At 44.3% G+C, this 20,140-nt stretch overlaps 1 protein-coding gene and 1 non-coding gene across 2 annotated transcripts in view; one reads left to right on the forward strand and one right to left on the reverse strand.

Moving 5' to 3' along the window:
* TMEM132D (transmembrane protein 132D) overlaps positions 1–20,140 on the forward strand; it is a 545,527-nt gene that overhangs the window by 44,672 nt on the left and 480,715 nt on the right. The window lies entirely within an intron of this gene.
* LOC114809933 lies at positions 13,421–13,553 on the reverse strand. Its single transcript, XR_003757704.1, has one exon. It is a non-coding gene; the product is annotated as a small nucleolar RNA SNORA7 (small nucleolar RNA).

Genomic DNA, 20,140 nt, shown 5'->3' on the forward strand with positions numbered 1-20,140 from the left:
CCCACATGGGACTCACAATCAGTTCCAATTTTGCAGAAGAGGTCAACTGAGGCACGGAAGTGAAGTGACTTGTCCAAGGTCATGCAGCAGACAAGTGGCAGGCCTGGGATTAGAACCCAGGTCCTTTTGACACCCAGGCCTGTGCTCTATCCTCTAGGCCCCACAGTCCCTGCCCTCCAAAGGATTCATAGTTTAATAAATTCATAGTTTAATTATTAATCAATGAATGAATTATGAATTAATAATTCATAGTTTAAGATTCATAGTTTGAGAAGCAGCGTGGCTCAGTGGGAAGAGCCCAGGCCTGGGAGTCAGAAGTCATGGGTTCGAATCCCAGGTCGGCCACTTGTCAGCTGTGAGACTGTGGGCAAGTCACTTCACTTTTCTGTGCCTCAGTTACCTCATCTGTAAAATGAGGATTAACTGTGAGCCTCACGTGGGATAACCTGATCACCCTGTATCTCCCCCAGCGCTTAGAACAGTGCTTTGCACATAGTAAGCGCTTAACAAATACCAACATTATTATTATTAAGGGTGAGGCAGACGAAGTATCTTATTCCCATTTTACAGAGGAGGAAATAGGCATAGAGAGGTTAAGTGACTTGCCCAAGGTCACATAGCAGATAAAGGGCAGAACTGGGAAAAGAACCAGAGTGTCATTATTCCTAGTCCTGTCCTATTTCCTTTCACTGTAGAAATGGCAATACTTTTTGGGCCTACATGAACTATGGCAGATGGGCCACTCACAGTTTAATTGTGGAACTTGTGAAGTGCTTACTGTGTGCCATGAACTGTACTAAGCACAGGAGTACAAATGAGATAATTAGGTTAGATGTAATCCCTGTCCCAGTTGGGGCTCACAGTCTCAATGGGAGGGAGTAGGATTTAATCCCTGCTTTGCAGATGAGAAAGCTGAAGTATAGTAAAGTTAAGTGACTTGGCCAAGGTGATATAATAGTTGAGTAGGGAAGCCATGGCTAACGGTGGCACAGTGGAAAGAGCCCGGACTTGGGAGTCAGAGTTCGTGGGTTCGAATCCCGGCTCTGCCGCTTGCCAGCTGTGTGACTTTGGGAAAGTCACTTCACTTCTCTGTGCCTCAGTTACCTCATCTGTAAAATGGGGATTACAACTGTGAGCCCCACGTGGGACCACCTGATCTCCTTATATCCACCGGCTCTTAGAACAGTGCTTTGCATATAGTAAGCACTTAACAAATACCACCATTTTTTTTTTTAAACCAGGGCCTCTGACTCTCGGGCTTGTCCTCTTTCCAGTAGGCCACACTGCTTCTCTCTGACACACTGTGGTGCCCCAAACTTCTGATTCTCCCCTGACTCCCTGTGTCTTCTAGTTTACATAATAATAATAATGTTATTTGTTAAGCGCTTACTATGTGCAGAGCACTGTTCTAAGTGGGGTTGATGCAGGGTAATCAGGTAGTCCCACCTGGGCCTCAGAGTCTTCATCCCCATTTTACAGATGAGGGAACTGAGGCACACAAGTGAAGTGACTTGCCCACAGTCAGCTGACAAGTGGCAGATCCAGGATTCAAACCCGTGACCTCTGACTCCCAAGCCCGGGCTCGTTCCACTGAGCCCCGCTGCTTCTCTATTCCTAGCAGTGCTTGAAGGCAATGGAAGCAAGCCATTTCCATGCTTTCTTTTTTTAGGTTCTCTCCAACTGCTTCTTCAAATACCACATGGGAGAAATATCCACAGGTTTGGAAACAACCTGGAGCTGGGTACCGATCCTCTGGACCTGAGATTGAGCTCTAAATTTAAGCAATATGTTGGTTTGTGATTGTGGTATAGCCAAACCAACGTGGTAGGGTCTCCGAAATCCTGAAACACGGCCATGAGGCGGAGCTTCTTTGCAGACTTGCTGGTCATTTCGGCAACAGGAAGGGCAGGAAAAAGACTTCAGAGTTTTAAAGATCTCCAAGCACTTAAAGAATTGAGTGGGTTTTTTTGGTTTTAAGAGTAATAGCATGGCGTACTGGGTAGAGCACAGGCCTCGGACTCAGAAGGTCACGGGTTCTAATTTGGGCTTCACCAGTCTGCATTGTGACCTTGGGCAAACCACTTCACTTCCCTGTGCCTCAGTTACAGTCTCAATCACCATTTTACAGATGAAGAGAGGCCCACGTGGGACAGGGATGGTAACCAACCCGATTTGCTTGTATCCACTCCAGCGCTTAACAAATATTTATTCGTTCATTCAATAGTATTTTTTGAGCACTTACTATGTGCAGAGCACTGTACGACGCACTTGGAATGGACAAATCAGCAACAGATAGAGACAGTCCCTGCCCTTTGACGGGCTTACGGTCTAATCGGGAGAGACAGACGAGAACAATGGCAATAAATAGAGTCAAGGGGAAGAACATCTCATTAAAACAAAGCAATTAAATAGAATCAGGATGATGGACATCTCATTAAACAAAATAAATAGGGTGATGAAGATATACACAGTTGAGTGGACGAGTACAGTGCTGAGGGGATGGGACGGGAGAAGGGTAAGAGCAGAGGGAAAGAGGGGAGAAGAGGGTTTAGCTGCGTAGAGGTGAAGGGGGTTACAGGGAACAGAGGGAAAAGGGGAGCTCAGTCTGGGAAGGCCTCTTGGAGGAGGTGAGCTTTAAGTAGGGATTTGAAGAGGGGAAGAGAATCAGTTTGGCGGAGGTGAGGAGGGAGGGCGTTCCAGGACGGCGGGAGGATGTGGCCCGGGGGTCGACGGCGGGATGGGCGAGACCGAGGGACGGTGAGGAGGTGGGCGGCGGAGGAGCGGAGCGTGCGGGCTGGGCGGTAGAAAGAGAGAAGGGAGGAGAGGTAGGAAGGGGCAAGGTGATGGACAGTCTTGAAGCCTAGAGTGAGAAGATCTTGTTTTGTGTGGAGGTCGATAGACAACCACTGGAGATTTTTAAGAAGGGGAGTGACAGGCCCAGAACGTTTCTGCAGGAAGAAGAGCCGGGCAGCGGAGTGAAGAATAGACTGGAGAGGGGAGAGAGAGGAGGAAGGGAGATCAGAGAGCAGGCTGACAGTAATCTAGCCGGGATATTACGAGAGCCTGTAGCAGTAAGATAGCCGTTTGGATGGAGAAGAAAGGGCAGATCTTGGCGATATTATAAAGGTGAGATTGCAGGTCTCGGTAACGGATCGGATGCGTGGGGTGAACGAAAGAGACGAGTCAAAGATGACACCGAGGTTGCGGGCCCTAGAGACGGGAAGGACGGTCGTGCCATCCACGGTGATAGGGAAGTCTGGGAGAGGACTGGGCTTGGCAGGGAAGATGAGGAGCTCAGTTTTGGTCATGTTGAGTTTTAGGTGGCGGGCAGACATCCAGGTGGAGACGTCCCGGAGGCAGGAGGAGTTACGAGCCTGAAGGGAGGGGGAGAGGACGGGGCAGAGATGTAGATGTGTGTCATCTGTGTAGAGATGGTAGTCGAAGCCATGCGAGCGGATGATTTCACCAAGGGAGTGAGTGTAAATGGAGAACAGAAGAGGGCCGAGAACTGACCCTCGAGGAACTCCAACAGTTAGAGGATGGGAGAGGGAGGAGAAGCCTGCGAAGGAGACCGAGAATGACCGGCCGGAGAGAGAAGAGGACAACCGGGAGAGGACGGAGTCCGTGAAGCCGAGGTGAGAAAAGGTGTGGAGGAGAAGGGGATGGTCGACAGTGTCAAAGGCAGCTGAGAGATCAAGGAGGATTAGAATAGAGTAGGAGCCATTGGATTTGGCAAGAAGGAGGTCACGGGTGACCTTAGAGAGAGCAGTCTCGGTAGAGTGGAGGGGACGGAAGCCAGATCGGAGGGGGTCCAGGAGAGAATGAGAGTTAAGGAATTCTAAGCAGCGAGTGTAGACGACTCGTTCTAGGATTTTGGAAGGGAAGGGTAGTAGGGAGATAGGGCGATAACTGGAAGGGGAAGTGGGGTCGAGAGGGTTTTTTTTTTTTTTTTTTTTTAGGATGGGGGAGACGTGGGCATGTTTGAAGGCAGAGGGGAAGGAGTCATAGGAGAGTGAGTGGTTTAAAGACGGAAGTTAAGGAGGGGAGGAGGGCAGGGAGCCAAATACCACAGCTGTTATTATTTAGGACCTGAAAAATGGGACTGAGACTTGCTTTGTGATATCTCCTCCTATAAGCTCTGGTTCTATCAAAGGTTGGCTTTTGCTTCAGTCACCTTGGTGGTCTTCTGCCTCCAGCCTCTGCCGTCTACACACACCTCTCTCTCCATTGCGCAAAACCTCATTTGGCTCCTCATCCAGCATAAACTCCCAACCGGCTTCAAGTCTTTCTACCCACTTTCCTCATCTGCTCTCTTCACCCAGCTCAGCCTCTTTATTTACTCCAAGCAAACTTGTAACTGTACTTTACTCTTGACTCTCCTGCCTCCCTCTCCACATTCATGTTGTTCCTGGGCCTGGAAAGAATCTCCCCCAACCCTGGCCCCAAGTCGGTTAGATTGGAACCCTCCCTGTGTTTGAAGCCCTCCTAAAAGCTCATCTCCTTTTCCGATTAATTGCAAATCGGGATTACCCCTACGTCTAAGTCATCAGTCACCTGTAAGAGTTTTATCCTTCCTTAGTCCCACCTTTAACACTTTTACTGTATATCTTTATTTGTACACTCAATTATTTGCTTTTATTAGTTGTAAATATTTTTATGTCTGGATCTCCCATTACAGTGTAAGATTCTTGGGGCAGGGGCTGAGTCTCCTTATTCTGTTACGCTTTCCCTAGCACTCAGTAATAATCATAATGGTAATTATTGTGCAGTGGGTGGTCAATAAATACCACCACAATTGACTAGTACAGTGCTTTGCACACAGAAAGCACTCAATAAATACAACTGGGTAAACTATTACTCTAAAGCTGCAGAGCAAGTTCTCCTAACTCTGCCTTGCCTTTAAAGTTGTGAAATTTTCAGAGGTTAAAAAAAAAAGTCAGAATTCTTGCTAGAAGACACTGGTGGCACCCTTCTTTAACTTGATTTGGTTTCTGTGGGTACCTTGGCATATAATTTATATGCAATCATTTTCTCTGCAGTAAAGAAATACAGTTATTAATGTGTGTACTCAAAACCTGCATGAGCATAAGCTTTCATTTATATAGTCTGTCTTTAGGGCACACTTGGTTTCACTTAGAATAAATTATCATACATTTATCATTAGTTAGCAAGTTATTAACATTAATATAAACAAATATGTGGCACGTTCCTTCAAGAAGATTACCTTTTTAATCACTTAGTGAATGTAGCAGACAGTCTTTACATATTTTATATTTTAATAGATGTGCTTTCTCAGTTTCCACACACGTTAAAAAATTGCCAGGGACTTTGCATCACTTAGCTTGGATTCTAGTTTAATTGAGGTGAGAGGGGTTAAAAACAATTCTTCTCTTCCGATGTCCAGCATGAGGAGTTTCAACTTGTTAAACTTTTCATGCGTCAGTTGAGACTTGTTGCTAATCAATCCTTTGATATCTTAGGCAAAACTAAAAACCTGCTGGAGAACATCTGCCGTTGCATCTGATGAAGAAGAAACAACAAAAAAATCCCCAAAACAAGACATAAAATACAGGATGCAGGTGTGATATGGATGATCTGAAAAGTTAATGCCCCAAAGTGAACAACTAGCAGATCACAGGGAATCTTTAGATGTATGGGATACAATTCAGGCTCAATAATTGTTTTAGTTTTAGTATGGGTATGTGAAGAGAGCTCAAAGGCAAAGGTGGGTCTAACTCTTCCCTATCTTAATGCTTATCTATAACTAAGGTTTAAAAAGTCAGTAATAGCAATATCAGGTGTGAAAGGAATCAACACATTCTCTCCTTGTGTTGTTGACACAGCCCCTGTGTGTATTTGCTTGCTTAAGGACTTTGAGTGCACATATCTATATATGTATTTTATTCTCTCTGTTCTTTGGTTGTTTGCTGCCTTCTTTGTATATTTGCCTTCTTAGGTTTTCAAATAGCTTGAAGTGGTCAGAAAAAGAAATTCAGAAGATTTAACTTTAGGGTCTTGGGATATGAGATGAGCTATTGCAGTGTGAAGTTCAGGATCTTTTTTTCCATTTTATAGTTTATCCTTTTGTCTATAAACTTTTTTAAAGTAGAAAATAGGTATGCAAATACACTCTTGTTAAATCTTCCAGTTTGATGCATCCTGCAGGTTGTTTTTATATAGGATCGAGTTATATCGATTTGGTAATAAACTAACGAGCATGCTGGCTCTTCTTCCATGCCTATGGGACTGACATAGCCTCCTATGGTGGGAGAGAATCAAAATTGCAATCTTGGACATAAAATGTGACCAGTTTAAGGGACGTGGGGCTGGACATCAGGGGTCCTGGGTTCTAGTCTCGCCTCTGTCTTGGCTCTCAGTGTGATCTTGGACAAGTTACTTAATCTTTCCAGACTTCAGGAGGCTCATCTGTAAAACAGGAATAATAATATATGCCTTTTTCTAGTTTTCAGGGATGCTGTGAGGATTAAAGGAAATAAAGTACTATGGAAAATACAAGAGTATATGAGAACAAAATACTGATATTTGAAAATTCAAACTTTTGGTTAGGTTGCTGTACAAATGATTCTTCTAGGTCTTTTAAACATTTTAATAATAATTATAAAAATTATGGTATTGAAGCCCTTACTATGTGCTAAGCACTATTCTAAGTGCTGGGGTAGATACAATAGTAATAATGATGGTATTTAAGTGCTTGCTATGTGCCACGCACTGTTCTAAACTCAAGGTAATCAGCCTGTCTCTCATGGGGCTCACAGTCTTAATCCCCATTTTACAGATGTGGTAACCCGTTGTTGGGTAGGGATTGGTCTCTATCTGTGGCTGAATTGTACTTTCCAAGTGCCTAGTACAGTGCTCTGCACACAGTAAGCGCTCAATAAATACGATTGAATGAACAGAGAAGTTAAGTGACTTGGCCAAAACTGTGACTCCCAAGCCCATGCTCTTTCCACTGAGCCATGCTGATACAAGGTAACCAAGTTGTCCCACTTGGGGCTCACAGTCTTAATCCCCAGTAAGATGAGGTAACTGAGACTCAGAGAAGTTAAGTGACTTGCCTGGGGTCACACTGCAGACAAGTGGCAGAGCTGGGTTTAGAACCCATGACCTTGAGACTCCCTGGTCTGCACTCTATCCACTACACCATGCTGCTCCGTGGGAGCAGTTGTGAATTTAAATGTGAACCTGCATTTGTTTCAATTGAATAACAAATGGTACCATTTAAAATTATTCTCCTGCAATAATAGAGTTTTTCAAATAATCTGTTCCTATTCTCATTAAGGTGTGCTAGTTATTAAACTGACTCTCAACTAATTAAGCCAAGCCCTATTCTTAGATGAGATTTGAAAATTGTTGTATGAGCTGACTCATTCAAAGAGGAGGAAAACATGATATCTATTTTGGTGAATTTTGTGTCTGTTCCAGATTTTTAGTCTTAGATAAATCATCCCCGAGGCCAGAAAAAAATCATTCATGGATAAGAAGATAATATGATTTAGTTGTAACATATGTTATAATCAAAGACCTAATATCAGAGGATGAAAATATGTTAGGGAAAAATCTCTGTGCATAAGCTTGAAATTTTGTCTGCCAAATGAACCTTTGGAACAAAACTTGGGAAAAAAACACCATATTATGAAGTGTTTTTTCTGTTCTCACTTTGAATTGTTGTTTCATGATCTCTAGTTTCCATAGAGTGAGGCTAGCAGTGTTTACTTTCCAATTTGGTCTTTTCAATTGAGTTACATCTTAATTTTACTCCAGTTTTCCTGTAATTAAAATGTTGCTCTTCAGTGTCTTGCTTGTTTGTTTTCAAGCAGGAATGATAATGTTAGCACAGCAATGGGATTTTATTTGTTCATTACCTGGTACTGAAGATACTGTAGCTAGAGATCTCTCTCTTTCGCTCTCCCTTTTTCTCTCTTACTCTTTCTCGATCTGTGACTCTGAAAGGGATATAAGGTCTTTTTTGTTATTGCCTTTTGCTTTTGTCAAGTTTGGGAGAAAGATCTTAACTATGTTCACCGCTGGATTGCAAAAACTTTAGTGCCATTCATAGATACCTAAATGTGGAATACTGATAACAATTTTTTTCTCGGCCGAAATTTGTATTTAGTCCCTATATCGTATCAAAGTAGTCATTAGGGCCTTTAAGTGCTGGGGGAGGTACGAGGTTGGATCTAGTTCATGCATCCCATGGGTCTCATAGTCTTAATCCCAATTATTATTTTTTCTGTACATGAGGTAACTGAGGCATAGTGAAGTGATTTGCCCAAGGTCACACAGCATACAAGGAGAGGAGCTGGGATTAGAACCCAGGTCCTTTGGACTCCCAGGCCAGTGCTGTATTCACTAGGCCTCACTGTTTCTCTTGGTTAGTTCCTCTAATCTCCCAAATTGCCTTTTCAAACATCTCCATAAATGTGTGGTCCCTTCTAAGCTTCCAGAATCTGAGATCACCTTCCTTTTCCTTGAGTAAGTAGATGATATGAGGCAAAAATAATAGGTTAATGAGGTTTGGAAGTGAAATTATGCTGTGCGTAGTATTTATTTTTAAATCTATTGCATCATTAACGATAATAGTAAATAGTGGGAAGCAGCATGACATGGTGGATAGAGCATGGGCCCGGGAGTCAGAAGGTCATGGCCTCTAATCCCGGCTCCAACACTTGTCTACTATGTGGCCTTGTGCAAGTCACTTCACTTCTCTGGGCCTCATTTACCTCATCTGTAAAATGGGGATTAAGACTGTGAGCCCCATGCAGGACAGGGACTGTGTCCAACCCAATTTGCTTGTCCCCACCCCAGCGCTTAGTAATAATGTTGGTATTTGTTAAGCGCTTACTATGTGCAGAGCACTGTTCTAAGCGCTGGGGTAGACACAGGCGAATCAGGTTGTCCCACGTGGGGCTCACAGTCTTCATCCCCATTTTCCACATGAGGTCACTGAGACCCAGAGAAGTGAAGTGACTTGCCCACAGTCACACAGCTGACAAGTGGCAGAGCTGGGATTCGAACTCATGACCCCTGACTCCAAAGCCCGTGCTCTTTCCACTGAGCCACGCTGCCTGGCACACAGTAAATGTTTCACAAATGACACTATTATTATAATACATGTGTAGCTTCTTTGAACTGAGACTACAGAAATCATTGTTTCCCAGAGTCTTATGTTTTATAATGAAATCGTATTGAGAAGCAATTTAGGATTTGTCAAAGAATGTACATTCTTTAGATTTTTCTCACATTAATTCTCAAGGCTTGCTGTTCTAGCGCGTTGGTGATCTTTGAAGCTATTTAATACACAGCCCTTACGTAAACCAGGGTCCTACCTAAGAGATTATGGATGGCTTTTAAAATGCAATGATAATGGAATAAATGTAAGTTAAATATAAGCAGACCAGCCCGCTATTCACCTCCTTGTGCAGGATCCCAATCGGCTGCGACTATTCCTTTCATTTGGAAAATCCTAATCAGAAAAGAAACAGTCCTGTCTTTCTAACAGTGTAATTGCTTTTCAGTGAAAGGCAGAGTTAAGGATGTCAGCCCGAGTTCCATTACAGAAGCCTTCTCACATCTAACTTCTTTTTAAATTGTTACACTGCCTGAATGCCTACTGTTAGCCAATTATGTGAGTGATGGGTAATTGAGAGGAACTGCACGATACTGCGAGAGAGAGAGAGAGAGAAAATGTGGTTCAAATATTAAGTTGAGAATTAAGAAAAAGTCCGAGAGCGTCAGCACTGAGAGGCGTATTCAGTGGAAAAAGATTGCCGTGTTCAGATGTAAAGTGTTTCGACTTGGGAAATAAGTGTTTGTTTTGTAAGCTTAACGACACTATACTCTCCCAAGCGCTTAGTACAGTGGTCTGCGCAGAGTAAGCACTCGGTTAATACTAGTGATCGATTGGTTGACCTTATGCCGACCACTGATCTAAACACTGTGGTAGATATGAGGTAATCAGATCACACACAATCCTTGTCCCGTGTGGGGCTCAGAGTCTAAGGTGGAGAGAACAGAGAAGAAAACTGAGGCCGAGAGAAGACTAGTGACTTTCCTAAGTGGTGGACCTGGGATTAGAACCCAGGTCCTCTGACTCCCAGGCCAGTAGTCTTTCCACTAGGCAGTGCTACTTCTCTCTGTCATGGGGGAGAACGGTTGGTTATTCCAAATCAGATTCGAGGATGAACGTGGATGAACATTCTAGAAGAAATGCTGGAGCTCATTCATTGGTCTTCACACCGTGCAATGAAATGTTTTGTTAAAGAAAAAGAGTCAGGGAAACACTTCACAGTTCTGATGTGTCAATCCACTCTTGTGAAAGTAGAACTGAGAAGCAAAGAGAAACAGGATGACGTAGTGGAAAGAGTGTGGGCCTGAGAGTCGGAGGACCTAGGTTCTAATCCCAGTGTGTTGTGTGATCTTGGACAAGTCATTTTACTTTTCTGCCTCTGTTTCTTTATCTGTATAATGAGGAGTCAATAGGTGTTGACCTTCCCTCTTAGACTGAGAGCCCCATGTGCGACAGGGTCTATGTCCAACCTGATTATCTTTTATCTAATAATAATAATTAGCTCCTCCTTTCCTCTTCTCCCTCTCCCTTCTGCATTGCCCTGATTTGCTCCCTTTGTTCTCCTCTCCCAGCTCCACAGCTCTTATGTACCTGTCTGTCACTTATTTGTATTGATGTCTGTCTCCCTTCATCTAGACTGTAAACTCATTGTGGGCAGGAAACGTCTGTTTATCGTTGTATTGTACTCTCCCAAATGCTTAGAGCAATGCTCTGCACACAGTAAGTGCTCAGTAAATACAATCGAATGAATGAATATTTGTTAAGCACTTACTATGTGCCAGGCGCTGTAATAAGCGCTGGGTTGGAGACCGGCTTATCGGGTTGGACACAGTCCCTGTCGCAGATGGGTTAACAGTCTCAATCCCCATTTTACAGATGAGGTAACTGAGGCCCAGAGAAAAAGTGAAGTGATTTGCCCAAGGTCTCACAGCAGGCAAGCGGCAGAGCCGGGATGAGAAGCCATGACCTTCTGACTCCCAGGCCCGTGCTCAATCAACTACAGTGCGCGGCATGTAAAGCTTAACAAATATTATCGTTATCCTTTTCTTGAGGGCACAAAAGGGACAAGCCCTGATGTCTGATAGACTTCCATTAGCGTCTTGGACGTGATGAAATTTCAAGAAATTATAAAGCCCAGCTGCCACCTCAATTACGCTGATGGTATCCAAGGTAGATGAGAATCTGTCCTCTTTTAAAAGATTTCCACAAGAGATCCTCCACCTTACCTCTGTTGAGAGTCCCTTTTGACATTTAATAATGACATTTAATGTGCCTTTAAAAGCTGATTCTCCAATTTCCCACGATGTTTGATGGTTATGTAAGAAGGTTTGTTTCCTAAAATTGATTTTTTCATCATATCACATGCAGAGTCCTTGAAGCTTCTGTTGGAACTCAGAAATATGATTGGTTATTTTGCTTTGAAAAATCAGGACCATTGGTCTTGCTGAAGTCGAGACAAAATGAATATTGGATTGTTTAATTTGGTAGTTAATTCGGGCCATTGATTTCTATGGAGACTGTTAGGGGAGGATACTAAAAAAAAAATAAACTGTAAATATCTTGGCCTACCTAGTGGTACTGAGGATAATTTAGGATATCGTATCCTCCCAGGCATTTAATACAGTGCTCTGCACACAGTCAGTGCTCAATAAATACCCCTGTTTGATCACTAAATCAGGAGATTTGGGTCCTAGTCCTGGCTACGAGAACTGTTCTGTATCCGTGGACAAGTTACTTCCCTCCTGTGCCTTTTTTCCTCATCTAAAAAATGAGGATATAATACAAACACCTGCCTCCTTTTTAGAAGGCAAGCACCATGGGGGAAAAGGGCTGTGTGTGATCAATAGATCAGTTAATTAATGGTATTAATTGAGGGCTCACTGTGTGCAAAACACTACTCGGTGCTTGTGAAAGTACAGTATAATAGAGTTGGTAGGCGTGATCCCTGTCGACAAATCTACAGGGAGAGATCTTGTATCTGCTGTGCTAAGGCACAGTGCTTGGAACCTATTAAGTGCTAAAGAAGTACAATTATTCTTATTATTTTTATTTAGCTGCTCTTGTTGTTTGTTGCTAATCCTCTGGGAGATAGCATGACCTAGAGGAAAGAGTCTAGAAGTGGAGAGACCACATCCTAGTCCCACCTCTACATTTAGCCCACTAACGGACAATGGAAAAATCGTATTACCTGGGCCCCCGTTTCCTCATCTGTATAATGGGGATAAAGTTTCTTTTCTCCCTGATTCTTAGATTGAGGCTGCCATGTGGGAAAGGGTGTATCTGATTTTATATCTAGCCTGGTGCAAATGCAAAGGACTGTGGTATTTGTTAAGCACCTACTATGTGCCAGGCACTGTACGAAGCGCTGGGGTGGAGTAAAAGCAAATCGGGTTGGTCACAGTCCCTGTTCCACGCGGGGCTCACAGTCTTAATCCCCATTTTACAGATGAGGGAACTGAGGCCCAGAAAAGTGAATAATAATGATGATGGTATTTGTTAAGCGCTTACTATGTGCAAAGCACTGTTTAAAGCGCTGGGGGTGGATACAAGGTGATCAGGCTGTCCCACGTGGGGTTCACAGTCTTAATCCCCATTTTACAGATGAGGTAACTGAGGCACAGAGAAGTGAAGTGACTTGCCCCAAGTTACACAGCTGACAAGTGGCAGAGTTGGGATTAGAACCCATGGCCTCTGACTCCCAAGCCCCGGCTCTTTCCACTGGGCCACGCTGCTTCACGCAAGTGGAGTGACTTGCCCGAGGCCAGACAGCAGACAGGTGATGGAGCTGGGATTAGACCCATGGCCTTCCGACCCCCAGGCCCGTGCTCTAGCCACTAGGCCGTGCTGCTTCCAGATACTAGTAGTAAAAGATGGTAATCCTGCAGGCAGGTCCCCCGATTAGACCGTGCGCCCGTCAAAGGGCAGGGACTGTCTCTATCTGTTGCCGACTTGTTCATTCCAAGCACTTAGCACAGTGCTCTGCACATAGTAAGCGCTCAATAAATACTACTGAATGAATGAATGAACCCAAAAGGCCAGTGAAGAACTAACCACTTGTCCCATGCTCTTTGTGCACAAAGTAGTCCTTGTGCATGCTGATGAATTTCCTACTTATCTTACGCCGAGTCATCTGTGCCCCATAGCGAAACCGTGGACACATCTATCTCGGAACACCCCACCTCCATCTGCCATCATTCTGGTAGTGGATCCGTAGAGTTTTTTCTTGGTAAAAATAAGGAAGTGGTTTACCATCGCCTCCTTCCGCGCAGCAAATCCGAGTCTCCGCCCTCGGCTCCGTCCCATGCCGCCGCTGCCCAGCATCGGTGAGTTTTGACTTGTAGCAGACGGCCTTCCACTCACTAGCCGCTGCCCAAGCTAGGAATGGGAAGGTCTCTGCTTGACTCTCCCTCCCATAGTCGAGACTGGGAGAGTACTGGAAACTCTCCAGGTGCAACCTTGAGAGGTAATTTCCTATTTAGAGTTCCTCAGTCTTTTCAACTCAGCCTATTGGTGTCCTGGTCTTCTTGAAGTCTCTGCTCATGGAAAGCAAACCCTCTCTTGATTACTGCACATGAGATTGTTCTGTCTCTTGCTCTTGTCTTCCCAACAGTAGGTTATGTCCACCTCACTGAGAGATTGGCCTGCTTATTTCTAATAGACGCACAAATATCACCATGCCTACTGTTGGAAAGCAAAGAATGACTAGCTATATTTCCCCACTTATTTTTTTCTCCCTTCGCTGTCTTGCTTTGGAACCAGCTTTCGGGATATACGGAAATAACAACAAAATATAACTCTGTTCTGCAATCAAGATATTTAAAGGCTTCAAATAATTGTCAGATGCCAATATCTGAGTTGTCTTCAGCTCGTAAGGGTTATGCCAAGAGGTTTATTTTTGATCATTACTTCCTGAAGCAGAGTATACTGAAATTTTTGCTTTTATGATTCTAATGTGATTGTACCTGCTGATTACGCCACGTGGTTTGCAGCATCTCTTTTTAATAGACTCAGGTAATTTGATTATATCTTGCTGGGCCGAATTAAGTAGTCTATTGAAATTAAGGAAAAGTATAGGATGTATACTAAAGGAACAACACCTCCAATGGAGAGTGAAATAGGAATATGTTACCAGAATATAAACATTGGGAATTTAGTGGCAGAACAGGAAATCTAAAAGAGAATACACTTGGGAGTTCTTTATTTTTGAAAATGGACACTTTGGCAAGTTGTAGCAACTTTATCCTGCAAATTTGAAAAAGACCAGTCACACCTTGGCCCTATGAAGGACTGAGAGGTGGAAGGCAGGAGGGGGGTAAGATGGCATTTAAGTTTTATTTATGCTCATCTTCCTGAACAGTCCAAATGATCCAGGCAAAAGCCAGTGAGTTTTAGCTTTTGGCACTTTCTCAGTCTTTGGGTAATTAGGAGCCTTTGGCTTTGACTAGGGAGGCCCAACCAGGGCCATCTTAAGACATCTCGGTGCCTTAGACAAAGGAGGGACACGGGAGGCAGTTCATGCATTGTCATCTTTATTGAGTGCTTTCTCTGTGCAGAACACTGCACTAAGTGCTTGGGAGAATACAATGCAGAAATTGTCACATTCCCTGCCCACAGTGAGCGAGAAGTGGAAGTTGGACTGAGAAAGGAGTCACTCATAGTCTAACAGCTTTCCAGGCCACTGAATGAATTGTCTCTTCAGTAGAATCTTGTTTTTCCTCAAAAAGTCTAAAAGGGCGTTTCCTTTCTTTAGCTCTTCTTGTTGGCCTAAACAATCTAAGCGCTTACAGTGGACATATTGACTTCCTTTATATTCAAACTAGTGATCTGTCTCTTGCTGAAGGATATCGACTATTGAGCATTTTGGCACCTTCCCTGGGTGATGGAATGTTCAACATCATTGATTCCTTTTGGTGTGCATTATAATAGGATTAATTAGATGTATATAATCCAGATTGACGGAACGTATTTCCAAAAGGAATGTGATCTGTTTGACTGTCATGGGCATGGACGTGCATGAGTGTGCCAGGGTAGGAGGAAAGAACCCATAGTCTTAACGTCAATCAATTGTGATCTAGAACCATGTGTTCCTGGTAGATTCTTTAATTTTAATAACTACTTATTATTTACCTGGGAAGTATTCCAGTTCCCGGTCCAGTGTTTTAAAGCAGAGGCAGAACATACCAGTTTTGTGCCTGGAGGGGCTTGGTTTGTTCTCCCTTCTGCTTCTACGCTAATCCCGACCTGACTTTCTTTGTTTAAAAGAGGGTGTGGGGAGGCCAGGGTTCTGACTCTCTTCCTCTTCTCTTTTGCCACAGAAGGGAACTAAGGAGAGAATGGCTTCCACTCCCTTTTCCCCTGCCATCTCTGGGCTTGGGAAAAGGGTCCCAGAGAAGGATCTCGGGAGTCAAAAGTCAAGAGGCCTGTTCCTCGCTTAGTCTTCCGGACACTCTCCTAGGCGGTGGGAGCAGCAAGTGTCCCACCCCTTGGCAGCAGGCCTGGAGAGTGGTGAGGTGGGGATGAGCTACATGGCACTGGCTCAGTCATCCAGGTTCAGGAATTTGACTTTTTGTAGGGGATAGGGAATGTCCATTGGATCACTGACAGAGCTCATAGGTGAGGTAAGAAAATCAAGTGGAAACACAACGGCTGAACTTTTTTGCGATACTGCCAAACAGTTTGGAGGAAAGCAACTTTATGGTTTCTGCTCAGTTGGACCTCTCCCTGTCTCTCCCTTTCCATACATACGTGTACGCACACTCGTATAATAGGTAGTCCTTGCTGGTCTATGATTTTTGAGGAATCTGGCTGAAAAGGGAGACCAATGTTCATATTTGTGAAGCTTGGAGTTTCTGGTGGAAAATGTACACGAGGGAGAGAAGACGGATCCGTTCTAAAGGCACTCTGACCTCCGTCAGTCAATCAGTCATTCTTATTGAGCACTTACTGTGTGCATAGCACTGTATTAAGCACTTGGGAGAGTAAATAAATATAACAAAGTTGGTAGATATGTTCCCTGCCCAGAATGAGCTTACAGTCTTGAGTGGGAGACAGGCATTAATATAAATAAATGAATTACAGATAGGTACGTAAGTGCTGTGGAGCTGAGGGAGAGGTGAATAAAGGGTGCAAATCAACTACAAGGATGAAGGAGAAAGGAGTGGGAGAAGAGGAAATGGGAGAAAAGATTGGTATTAGAGAAGACTTCTTGGAGGAGATGTGTCTTCAATAAGGCTTTGAAAGTGGGAAGAGTGATAGTCTGTCAAATATGAAGAAGGAGGGTGTTCCAGGCCAGAGGCAGGATGTAGAAAAGAGGTCAGTGGTGAGAAAAAAGACTTTGGCTCTTGGGTCAACCAGAATTCTAAAAGCCACAGAGATTTCAATACTTTGACATCCCTTTTGAAATGTTGTTCCACCTGCTTTTCCATCATTCTGTCACCTGAAGCTGAAGCCTGCTTTGTCTTATTGTACCATAATTCATCTGTCTGACGCAAGTAGACCTTGACACTCATCCCTGATTTTCATTTTTCTCTTATGGTTTTTTTGTTTATTTTGTGACGAGGCAAACAAGTTTACACCAAGGTAAACTTGTTGTATGATCTGAATGAAATTCATCTTGTGCTTCCTCATTATAAGGTGCTGTTAAGTCCCCTTTGAGATTCACAAGGTTTCCTTCTGTTTGAAAGAAAATATCCAGATTTCTTAGAACCAGAAATTTCCATGCCTCAAGTTGAGTTGGTTTATTGCCTGCAGCTCTCTAACTTGAAAAGGTGCACGTGAATGGTAGAATGGGGTACACCGGCTTCTGATGTGAAGTTCTTTGTGTGCTGAGAATGCGTTTGTCAACTCTGTCGTGTTATACTTTTCCAAGTACCTAGTACAGTGCTCTGCCCAGAGTAAGGGCTCAATAAATACCATTAATGGATCGATTATCAAGACCTCGTGATAAACACAGTCTGTATAAATGTAGGTGAGCTGTCACTGGGCGTAGTGGAAATTAGTCTCATTTCTGATGGCAGAAGAGTCAAGACGACGCAAAATTGGATGGATTGGAATTAGACGAGGAATTGGTTTTTTTCCAACTTTGGAGGGACCCTGCACTGTTGATGTAAGGATTAATCCTGATTCCTTTGATTTTAGTCAATCAATCAGTGGTATTTGAGTGCTTACTATGTGGAGAACACTGTACTAAGCACTTTGGAAAGTACAGTACAACAGAATTAGCAGACATGTTTCCTGCTCATAATGAGGCTACAGTCTAGAGAGGGAGACAATATACAAGAAAATAAGTAACTTATGTAATTTAAAGATATAATAATGTTGGTATTTAAGCACTTACTATGTGCAGAGCACTGTTCTAAGCGCTGGGGTAGATACAGGGTAATCAGGTTATCCCAGATGAGGCTCACAGTCTTCATCCCCATTTTACAGATGAGGGAACTGAGGCCCAGAGAAGTGAAGTGACTTGCCCACAGTCACACAGCTGACAAGTGGCAGAGCCGGGATTTGAACCATCTACAAAGGTGTTGTGGGGTTGAGGATGGGGTAAAGATTAAATGCCCTAAGGTCACAGATCCGAGTGCATAGATGGGATAGCAAGCTGGGCAAAAAAGAAAAAGGCTTAACTCGGGAAGGCCTCTTTAGAGGAGATGGCATCTTAATGCTTTGAAGGAGGGGAGAGTGGTGATCTGGCATATAAAGTGGGGAAAGGAGTTGCAGGCTAAGGAAAAGGATGTGGGAAAGGGACGGGGATGAGGTAGACAAGATAAAGGCACAGTGAGCAATCTGGTGCTAGAGAAGCGGAGTTTGTTGGCTGGGCCGTAGTAGGAGATCAGTGAGGTGGGGTAGAACGGAACGTGCTGATTGAGTGCTTTAAAGCCAATGGTAAGAAGTTTCTGTTCGTTGAGGAGGTGGATGGGGAGCCATTGGAGGTTCTTAAGGAGTGGAGAGAGGTGAGCTGAATGGGTTTTTTTGGTGGTGGTTTGTTTTTTTGTTTGCTTTTAGAAAAATGATCCACGCAGCAGAGTGAAGTATGGACTGGAGTGGCGAGAGACAGGAGGCTTGGAGGCCAGCGAGGAGACAGATGCAGTAGTCAAAGCAGGATGGCATAAGTGCTGGGGTCAGCATGGTAGCAGTTTGAATGAAGAAGAGAGGGAAAATTTTGGTCATGTTGAGAGGGTAGAACCATTAGAATTTGGTGACAGATCAAATGTGTGGGTGGAATTAGAGATACCAACATTATTATTATTATGTCGAGGATGCCAAGGTTATGGGTTCATTCATCCAGTCGTATTCATTGAGCAGGTACTGTGTGCAGAGCACTGTGCTGAGCACTTGGAAAGTACAATGCAGCAATAGAAGAAACAATCCCTCCCCACAACAGGCTCACAGTCTGGGGGATAATGTTGGGATTTGTTAAGTGCTTACTAGGTGCAGAGCACTGTTCCAAGCGCTGGGGTAGATACAGGGTAATCGGGTTGTCCCACATGGGGCTCACAGTTAATCCCCATTTTACAGATGAGGTAACTGAGGCACAGAGAAGTTGAGTGACTCGCCCACAGTCACACAGCTGACAAGTGACAGAGCCGGGAGTCGAACCCATGACCTCTGACTCCGAAGCCCAGGCTCTTTCCACTGAGCCACGCTGCTTCCCAGCAGTGATGGGGGAGACAGACATCAACATAAGGAAACAGGCATCAATATAAATAAATAAAGGTATAGCTATATACATATATAAATAAGTTCTGTGGGGCAGGGAGGTGGGGGGGAGAGGAAAGGGAGCCAGCCAGGGTGACGTGGAAGGGAGTGGGAGATGAGGAAAAATGAGGCTTAGTCTGGGAAGGCCTCTTGGAGGAGGTGCGCCTTCAGTAGGACTTTGAAGAGGGGAAGATTGGTGGATTTGAGGATGGAGGGTGTTCCAGGCCAGAGGTAGGACGTGGGCCGGGGGTCTGCGGTGAGACAGGTGAGATTGAGGCACAGTGAGAAGTTTAGCACTAGAGGAGCAGAGTGTTTTGGGCTGGGATGTAGAAAGAGAGAAGGGAGGTGAGGTAAGAGGGTCAAGGTGATGGAGAGCTTTAAAGCCAAGAGTGAGGAGTTTTTCTTGATATGGATAGGCAGCCCCTGGAGATTTGAGGAGGGGGGTAGACATGCCCTGAATGTTTCTGTAGAAAGATAACCTGGGCAGCAGAGTGAGGTATGGACTGGAGTGGGGAGAGGCAGGAGGTTGGGAGGTCAGAAAGGAGGCTGCTGAAGCAATTTAGGCAGGATAGGATGAGTGATTTTACTAACGGGGTAGCGATTTGGATGGAGAGGAAAGGGCGGATTTTGATGTTGTGAAGGTGACACCGCCGGGATTTGGATATGTGGGTTGAATGAGAGAGCAGAGTCAAGGATGACACCAAGGTTACGGGCTTGTGAGACGGGAAGGATGGTAGTGCTGTCTACAGTGATGAGAAAGTTAAGGAGAGGGTTGGGTTTGGGAGGGGAGATGAGGCGCTCTGTTTTGGAGATGTTGAGTTTGAGGTGGAGGAAGGCCATCCAAGTAGGGATGTCCCGGAGGCGGGAGGGAGATGCAAACGTGGAGAAAGGGAGAGAAGAGGGGAGGATGTGTAGATTTGGGTATCATCCACATAGAGTTGATAGTTGAAGCCCTGGGATTGAATGAGTTTTCCAAGCGAGTGAGAGTAGGTGGAGAATAGAAGGGGATGAAGAACTGAATCTTGAAGGCGTTTGTAAGACAGAGAGGATAGAAGTATTGTCTGCAGTTATGTGAAGGACAGAGGAGGGCAGGATATGTGTGGGAAGATAAGGAGATCAGTTTGGGCACGTTTAGTTTGAGGTGTTGGGGGGATATACAGGGCGAGATGTTCTAAAGGCATCTAAAGGAAAGGAGAGATTGCAGGGAAGGAGAGAGGTTGGGGCTGGAGATGATGATTTGGGAATCACATTAATAGAGATGATAGTTCATTCAATCGTATTGAGCGCTTAATGTGTGCAGAGCACTGTACTAAGTCCTTGGAAAGTACAATTCAGCAACACGTTGAGACAATCCCTGCA

Source organism: Ornithorhynchus anatinus, chromosome 2 (assembly GCF_004115215.2).
Source record: "Ornithorhynchus anatinus isolate Pmale09 chromosome 2, mOrnAna1.pri.v4, whole genome shotgun sequence".
Lineage (NCBI taxonomy): Eukaryota > Metazoa > Chordata > Mammalia > Monotremata > Ornithorhynchidae > Ornithorhynchus > Ornithorhynchus anatinus.